General features: G+C 40.3%; 1 protein-coding gene across 3 annotated transcripts in view; it reads right to left on the reverse strand.

Moving 5' to 3' along the window:
- Positions 1–9,670, reverse strand: part of FAM227B (family with sequence similarity 227 member B) — a 189,284-nt gene extending 179,614 nt beyond the window's left edge. The window contains exon 1 of one of the 3 annotated variants that reach the window (XM_049104142.1): positions 9,463–9,670. The gene's annotated coding sequence lies outside the window, so the exon portion shown is untranslated. Of the gene's footprint in view, positions 1–7,180; positions 7,203–9,462 lie in introns of those variants that run through there. The other 2 variants (XM_049104139.1, XM_049104140.1) reach the window with 2 other exon arrangements.
- Between the last annotated feature and the right edge of the window lie 45 nt (positions 9,671–9,715).

A 9,715-nucleotide genomic window follows, 5' to 3' on the forward strand; every position in this document is an offset into this window, starting at 1 on the left:
TGCCCAGGAGAGTAATAGGCTTGTGCTCTTTGAAGACTAAGCAACACTAAGTTACACTTCACCCTCTACAATTTTTTCCACATAATGTCTAATCCACAATAAAACAATTACAAGATGTATAAACAAGAAGTAAAATGGGACTCATAGTCAAGGCAAAGCACAGTCACTACAAACTAATTCACTGAGAACCCAGTTGTAAGCAGCAGTCAAGGACTTTAAAGCATCTATTATAAACATGTTAAAAATTTTACAATATAGGTTAGATTGTGGTGCATGAAGAGATGGAGTATTTCAAGAGAAATAGAAATTCTAAAAAAGAAACAAACGGAAATTCCTGAACCATGCACATAATAATCATAAGAAACTGTTGTGTCAACATTAATATTAGATAAGATAGACTTCAAGACAAGAGGTATTACCAGGCATAAATAAGGTTATTTCATATTGATAAGAGGTCAATTCATTAAGACATACCAGCAAAAAGAGTCTCAAAATACACATGGCAGAAATTTACAAAACTTAAAGGCAAAAACCACAATTACAGTTAGAGATCTTAACACACCTCTTTGAATAATTGATGAATCAAATATGTACCATACACACAAATTAGTAAGGAGATAAAAGATTTGAACAACATTTAAGTGAAGCAACTTAATTGACATTTACAGAACTATGCTTACAAGTACAGAATACACACTCTTTTAAAGTAATGGAACATAGTGCATTCACTGAGATGGACCTATGCTATACCATAAAACAAATCTCGAAAGCTACAAATAACTGAAATTATTCAGGGTATGTTCTCTGACAACAAGAGCAGTAAAAGAGAAAACAGCAACAAAAAGACATCTAGAAAAATCATAAATATTAAATGATCCATTTCTACATAAAATGCGGTTCACTGAAAAAATAACAGGGAAAATTGGAAAAAAATTCTAACCAAATGATAATGAAAGATAATGAAAACACAACATATCAAAACTTGTGGGATGCAGCTAAAGCTATGCTTAGGAGAAAACAAAGTGCTTAGGAATCTAAAGCAATGAATTAAAAAAGAAATAGAAAAAGGATAAAAAAAGGTATAAGCAGAAACCGATGAAATAAAAATATGAAAACATAAATCCACAAACTAAAAATTGGTCTTTTAAAAGATGAGAAAATCAATAAAGTCCTGGTAGAAATGAATCTTAAAATTTAAAGGAAAATAGGGGCTCCTGGGTGGCTCAGTTGGTTAACTATCTGCCTTAAGCTCAGGGTCCTGGGTTTGAGCCTGCTTCCTGCTCAACAGGGGGATCTGCTTGTCCTGTCCCTCTCCCTCTGCCCTTTCCCCCTGCTTGTGCACTCTCTCTCCCTCTCAAATAAATAAATAACATATTTTTAAAAGATGAAAATATATCTAGAGGAAAAATCATCTGCTAGATTAACTGATATATATTTTTAAAATTTTAAAAATTAAAAAAATTTTAAAGAGTTTATTTATTCATGAAAGACACAGAAAGAGAGGCTGAGACATAGGCAGAGGGAGAAGCAGGCTCCCTGTGGGGAACCTGATGCAGGACTTGATCCCAGGACCCTGGGATCATGCCCTGAGCTGAAGGCAGACACTCAAGCACTGATCCACCCAGGTATCCCTAAAAAATTTTTTTATCAAACTATTTGATTATAATACTTTATTACTGGCAGAATGTTTGAGGACAGATTACTATTAAGTACATAAAAATATGGCTATTATTAAGACAAAAGAAAGTAAATGGTTGTATTAAATGTTAATATGATCATATCTAGCTCGGGGCTGAATGATATTTACAAAAGTTGATTTAAACAAAAATTAGGATATCTCTATATTAGAGATGAGGGGAAAGAAGAACGTATGGGGTTAGAAAGAGAAGGAATGTTCGTTCATATCCTGAGGACGGTGTTATAAAAGAGTTTTATCATTGGCTTCTGTATGATAAAGTCAATGGATAATGTTTGAAATTGTAAATCAAAAAGTTGCAACATAAGTATATTTTGAGAGCACTGGGCGCCGGGACACAGCCCAGGATCCAGCCTCCCCCGGGACAGGCAGAGGCCGGGAGGGCCCAGGACAGCAAGGACGCTCCTGCCCTGAGCTGAGCAGAGCAGCGGCCCCGCCCCGGAGCCTCCAGGCCCTGCAGACGGAGAGCTCTGGAACTACTGCGGGGGCTGAATCCAGGGCTCCAGGGCTGGCCCTGCCACTGGGGTTGTTCCTCCAGGGGCCTCACGGGGTAAACAACCCCCACTGAGCCCTACACCAGGCAAGGGGCACAGCAGCTCCCCAAGTGCTAACACCTGAAAATCAGCACAACAGGCCCCTCCCCCAGAAGACCAGCTAGACGGACAAGTTCCAAGGGAAGCCAAGGGACTTAAAGTACACAGAATCAGAAGATACATCCCCGTGTTTTTTTTTTTTTATTTTGTTTTGTTTTTTTATGTTGTTGTTGTTTTTTTTTTTTTTTTGCTTTTTGATTTGTTTCCTTCCCCCACCCTTTTTTTTCCTTTCATTCTTTTTCTTTCCCTTTGTCTTCTCTTTTTTTTTTCTTCCTTTTTTCTTTTTTTCTTTTCATCTTTTCTTTCCTTCTTTCTCTCCTCTCTTTTTCTCCTTTTCCCAATACAACTCGCTTTTGGCCACTCTGCACTGAGCAAACTGAATAAAAGGAAAACCTCACCTCAAAAGAAAGAATCAGAAACAGTCCTCTCTCCCAGAGTTACAAAATCTGGATTACAATTCAATATCAGAAAGCCAATACAGAAGCACTATTATACAGCTACTGGTGGCTCTAGAAAAAAGCATAAAGGACTCAAGAGACTTCATGACTGCAGAATTTAGATCTAATCAAGCAGAAATTAAAAATCAATTGAATGAGATGCAATCCAAACTAGAAGTCCTAACGACGAGGGTTAACGAGGTGGAAGAACGAGTGAGTGACATAGAAGACAAGTTGATGGCAAAGAGGGAAACTGAGGAAAAAAGAGACAATTAAAAGACCATGAGGATAGATTAACGGAAATAAACGACAGCCTAAGGAAGAAAACCTGTGTTTAATTGGGGTTCCCGAGGCTGCCGAAAGGGCCAGAGGGCCAGAATATGTATTTGAAAATCATAGCTGAAAACTTTTCTAATCTGGGAAGGGAAACAAGCATTCAGATCCAGGAAATAGAGAAATCCCCCCCTAAAATCAATAAAAACCGTTCAACACCTCGACATCTAATAGTTAAGCTTGCAAATTCCAAAGATAAAGAGAAGCTCCTTAAAGCAGCAAGAGACAAGAAATCCCTGACCTTTATGGGGAGGAGTATTAGGGTAACAGCAGACCTCTCCACAGAGACCTGGCAGACCAGAAAGGGCTGGCAGGATATATTCAGGGTCCTAAATGAGAAGAACATGCAACCAAGAATACTTTATCCAGCAAGGCTCTCATTAAAATGGAAGGAGAGATAAAGAGCTTCCAAGACAGGCAGGAACTGTAAGAATATGTGACCTCCAAACCAGCTCTGCAAGAAATTTTAAGGGGGACTCTTAAAATTCCCCTTTAAGAAGAAGTTTGGGATGCAGCAAAAGCAGTCCTAAGGGGGAAATACATCGCATTACAAGCATCCATTCAAAAACTGGAAAGAACGCAAATACAAAAGCTAACCTTACACATAAAGGAGCTAGAGAAAAAACAGCAAATAGATCCTACACCCAGCAGAAGAAGAGAGTTAATAAAAATTCGAGCAGAACTCAACGAAATCGAGACCAGAAGAACTGTGGAACAGATCAACAAAACCAGGAGTTGGTTCTTTGAAAGAATTAATAAGATAGATAAATCATTAGCCAGCCTTATTATGAGAAGAGAGAGAAGACTCAAATTAATAAAATCATGGATGAGAAAGGAGAGATCACTACCAACACCAAGGAACTACAAACGATTCTAAAAACATATTATGAACAGCTATACGCCAATAAATTAGGCAATCTAGAAGAAATGGACGCATTTCTGGAAAGCCACCAACTACTAAAACTGGAACAGGAAGAAATAGAAAACCTGAACAGGCCAATAACCAGGTAGGAAATTGAAGCAGTCATCAAAAACCTCCCAGGACAAAAAGTCCAGCGCCAGATGGCTTCCCAGGGGAATTCTATCAAACGTTTAAAGAAGAAACCATACCTATTCTACTAAAGCTGTTTGGAAAGATAGAAAGAGATGGAGTACTTCCAAATTCGTTCTATGAGGCCAGCATCACCTTAATTCCAAAACCAGACAAAGACCCCACCAAAAAGGAGAATTACAGACCAATATCCCTGATGAACATGGATGCAAAAATTCTCAACAAGATACTAGCCATAGGATCCACTAGTACATTAAGAAAATTATTCACCATGACCAAGTAGGATTTATTCCCGGGACACAAGGCTGGTACAACACTTGTAAAACAATCAATGTGATTCATCATATCAGCAAGAGAAAAACCAAGAACCATATGATCCTCTCATTAGATGCAGAGAAAGCGTTTGACAAAATACAGCATCCATTCCTGACCAAAACTCTTCAGAGTGTAGGGATAGATGGAACATTCCTCGACATCTTAAAAGCCATCTATGAAAAGCCCACAGCAAATATCATTTTCAATGGGGAAGCACTGGGAGCCTTTCCCCTAAGATCAGGAATAAGACAGGGATGTCCCCTCTGACCACTGCTATTCAACATAGTACTGGAAGTCCTAGCCTCAGCAATCAGGCAACAAAAAGACATTAAAGGCATTCAAATTGGCAAAGAAGAAGTCAAACTCTCTCTCTTCGCCGATGACATGATACTCTACATAGAAAACCCAAAAGCCTCCACCCCAAGATTGCTAGAACTCATGCAGCAATTTGGTAGCGTGGCAGGATACAGAATCAATGCCCAGAAATCAATGGCATTTCTATACACTAACAATGAGACTGAAGAAAGAAAAATTAAGGAGTCAATCCCATTTACAATTGCACCCAAAAGCATAAGATACCTAGGAATAAACCTAACCAAAGATGTAAAGGATCTATACCCTAAAAACTATAGAACACTTCTGAAAGAAATTGAGGAAGACACAAAGAGATGGAAAAATATTCCTTGTTCATGGATTGGCAGAATTAATATTGTGAAAATGTCAATGTTACCCAGGGCAATTTACACGTTTAATGCAATCCCTATCAAAATACCATGGACTTTCTTCAGAGAGTTAGAACAAATTATTTTAAGATTTGTGTGGAAGCAGAAAAGACCCCGAATAGCCAGGGGAATTTTAAAAAAGAAAACCATAGCTGGGGGCATCACAATGCCGGATTTCAGGTTGTACTACAAAGCTGTGGTCATCAAGACAGTGTGGTACTGGCACAAAAACAGACACATAGATCAGTGGAACAGAATAGAGACCCCAGAAGTGGACCCTGAACTTTATGGTCAACTAATATTCGATAAAGGAGGAAAGACTCTCCACTGGAAGGAAGACAGTCTCTTCAATAAATGGTGCTGGGAAAATTGGACATCCACATGCAGAAGAATGAAACTAGACCACTCTCTTGCACCATACACAAAGATAAACTCAAAATGGATGAAAGATCTAAATGTGAGACAAGATTCCATCAAAATCCTAGAGGAGAACACAGGCAACACCCTTTTTGAACTCGGCCACAGGAACTTCTTGCAAGATACATCCACGAAGGCAAAAGAAAGAAAAGCAAAAATGAACTATTGGGACTTCATCAAGATAAGAAGCTTTTGCACAGCAAAGGATACAGTCAACAGAACTCAAAGACAACCTACAGAATGGGAGAAGGTATTTGCAAATGACGTATCAGATAAAGGGCTAGTTTCCAAGATCTATAAAGAACTTATTAAACTCAACACCAAAGAAACAAACAATCCAATCATGAAATGGGCAAAAGACATGAACAGAAATCTCACAGAGGAAGACATAGACATGGCCAACATGCACATGAGAAATGCTCCGCATCACTTGCCATCAGGGAAATACAAATCAAAACCACAATGAGATACCACCTCACACCAGTGAGAATGGGGAAAATCAACAAGGCAGGAAACCACACATGTTGGAGAGGATGCGGAGAAAAGGGAACCCTCTTACACTGTTGGTGGGAATGTGAACTGGTGCAGCCACTCTGGAAAACTGTGTGGAGGTTCCTCAAAGAGTAAAAAATATACCTGCCCTACGACCCAGCAATTGCACTGCTGGGGATTTACCCCAAAGATTCAGATGCAATGAAACGCCGGGACACCTGCACCCCGATGTTTCTAGCAGCAATGTCCACAATAGCCAAACTGTGGAAGGAGCCTCGGTGTCCATCGAAAGATGAATGGATAAAGAAGATGTAGTTTATGTATACAAGGGAATATTACTCAGCTATTAGAAATGACAAATACCCACCATTTGCTTCAACGTGGATGGAACTGGAGGGTATTATGCTGAGTGAAGTAAGTCAATCGGAGAAGGACAAACATTGTATGTTCTCATTCATTTGGGGAATATAAATAATAGTGAAAGGGAATATAAGGCAAGGGAGAAGAAATGGGTAGGAAATATCAGAAAGGGAGACAGAACATGAAAGACTCCTAACTCTGGGAAACGAACTAGGGGTGGTGGAAGGGGGGAGGGCAGGGGTTTGGGGTGAATGGTTGACGGGCACTGAGGGGGGCACTTGACGGGATGAGCACTGGGTGTTATTCTGTATGTTGGTAAATTGAACACCAATAAAAAATAAATTTATTATTAAAAAAATAAGTATATTTTGACATATGCAATAAATAACAGAAAAAATACTGAAAAGATTTGAAAGAATTCTCCTTTTGAAAGAAGAACTGAAAATAGAATGGACGAACTGGGGACTGTGGGATTTTGATGAAAAACCTAGAATAGGGTAAACTGTTAGTGTTTACTAATATGTATGTTTCTCTACACTTCCCAGGCTTGCTTGCAGTTAAAGTGGGAGCCTTTGGAATGTGGGCAAAGTGATAATATGCCACTTTCAGGGGGGACCTCTAAAACCTTCTGTGTGATTCACCATGCTTTCTTTCTTGTCAATAAGCTGTGGACCCAAGTCTTAAGAGATAGTAGAACCACTAAAATGTAAAAACAGAAACAAAAACAAAAAACAAACCCCAAATCCAAAAAACAAACAACCTGCCTCCTTAAATCTCATGTTTCATCTGACTAGTAACATCCTCAATGGATTTCCTGTGAGGAATAAAAGTTTATTTTATTAAACCACTAAAATGTTGGGGTTTTCTGTGACAGTACTTAATTCATTATGGTGTTTTATTAAAAATGGCCACAAATTCCTTGAAGTCTGATTGCCCGGCTGCCATACTCTAAGAAAGTCAGGCCACATGGAGAGGCTACACATATGATCTCTGCTAGCATTCACAGACTTTCAAGCTGAGTTATCAGAGAAAAGCTGTCCCTCTGTGCCCTGCTGAACACACAATTCATGAACACAGCAAAAAGTTGTTTTAAGCCATATTTTGGAGTAATTTCTTACATGGTAATAACAGTAAGCCAATACTCATACACCTCAATTGATAAATAGCATCATTTGCTTTTGTCATCTGTGCACCAGAACTAAAGCAGTTAAAAAAGAAATGGGTGTAAATTACTTATTCCTAGCTTGGAGACTTTGCTATTGCTAGTTTATAATCTTACTCAGCTCATCTTCCTTCATAAAGCATGGCTTTCAAACTTTTTAAGGATAAATACACAATAAGAAATACATTTTATAAACATGACCTAGTATGCAAGGATGTGCACGTGTACACGCACACACACACAGATCTTCCTTGACTTATGATGGGGTTATGTTTCCATATACCCATCCTAAATTGAAAATGCATATAATACACCTAACCTACTGAATTAGCTTAGCCTAATCTGCCTTAAATGTGCTCAGAATACTCATGTTAGCCTACAGCTGGGCCAAACCATCTAACACAAAGCCCATTTCATAATCATGTAATAAATGTTAAATACCTCATGTAATTGAATACTGAAAGTGGTACACAGAACGGTTGTTGGGTACAAAATAGATATAAGTGTATTGGTTGTTTACTCTTGTGATGGCCTGGTTGACATGGCTCTCCATTATCACAAGAGAGTTTCATAGGGGCAGCTGGGTGGCTCAGTGGTTGAGCGTCTGCCTTTAGCTCAAGTCGTGATCATGATGGGGTCCTGGGATCGAATTCCATATCGGGCTCCCTGCAGGGAACCTGCCTCTCTGTATCTCTCATGAATAAATAAATAAAATCTTAAAAAAAAACACACCCACAAAACCGAGAGTTCCATAGCATGTATCATTAGTTCAGGAAAATACCAAGTCAAAACTCAAAGTATGGTTTCAACAGAATGCATAGTGATTCCACATATTATAAAGTCGAAAAATCCTAAACCAAACCAACGTTTAAGTGATGGACTGTCTATAATTCAAAACACCACGAGGTAAAACTTAACTTTACCAAGTGCCATGCACTGACATTTTCACACTATACTAATTCATTTTTTTAAATGCGTAGTTTTGGAGAATTTGGGGCACTGGCTGGATCAGAGGGTGGAGCCTGTGACTCTTCATCTCAAGGTTGTGTGTTCAAGTCCCATATTGGACCTAGAGCTTACTTTAAAAAATTAACAAAATCAAAAAAAAAATTGTGTAGTTTTGACTCAATGCAGTTCCTTGCTTACAAATGACACTCCTACCAATGGGTCCCACACAGTCCCTTTGAGAAGCAGTGCTCTGAACCGTAATCATCCTCCAAGACCTTACTCAAGTCCAACCACTAAGCTTTCATCGACCACTCCATTCTGAGCTCTTGCAAAATTCCTACAAATTATTAGTCGTGTTGATCTCTGTACGACCCGTTTTAACTTGTCCTAAATTCCTCTAGGGCAAGCTTCTGTCCTTTCTCCTTCACAGGAAAAATTCAAAGTACTCAATAAATAGAATGCTCAACATCTGGCCATTGTGTTTTAAGATTTCATTTATTCATGAGAGAGAAAGGCAGAGACACAGGCAGAGGGAGAAGCAGGGGGAGCCCTACGTGGGACTCGATCCCAGGACCCCGGGATCAGGACCCGAGCCAGAGGCAGATGCTCAACAGCTGAGCCACCCAGGTGCCCCACACTTTTAACGTCCACTCCTGAGGTTTGGATTTTCTCTGGGGCGGACCAAAGAAAAGTGGCTTTTATAATCCATCCCCATATGATGCTTAAGTCCAAAACGGGAAAGGGCACAAGGTCGTTAGTTCCAAGTCTTCCGTGTGTTTCGTTCTCCCGGAAACCAACCAAACCATCGAGATACAGTTCTTGCAACAGCTCTGGCGACCACTAGGCCTCATCCTGACACAGCCATAAACAAAGTAGAGAACCACGTTTTCACGACTACACGTGTTTCTGTAGGAGCAGCATTTTTTCACGACTCACTGCAACTGAACCTCGGGAGTTTACGTCCAGAACCGCGTCTCCTCCAAGCGGCCTCGGAACCGGGAACCCAGCCCCGGGCTGTCAGGGTGTGAGGCCCCGCCTCGCTCCGGGAGCCCGAGCCGGGCCGAGCGCTAGAGCCGCACCGCCCGCCGCCGACCGGCCGAGGCGGGACTTCCGCCTCTAGCCCCGCCCCGCGTCTCTCCCCGCCCGTTACTTTTGTCGCGGGACCTGCGCGGCGCCCGTCTCTAGCAAC

Source organism: Canis lupus, chromosome 30 (assembly GCF_003254725.2).
Source record: "Canis lupus dingo isolate Sandy chromosome 30, ASM325472v2, whole genome shotgun sequence".
In the NCBI taxonomy this organism is placed as follows: Eukaryota; Metazoa; Chordata; class Mammalia; order Carnivora; family Canidae; genus Canis; species Canis lupus.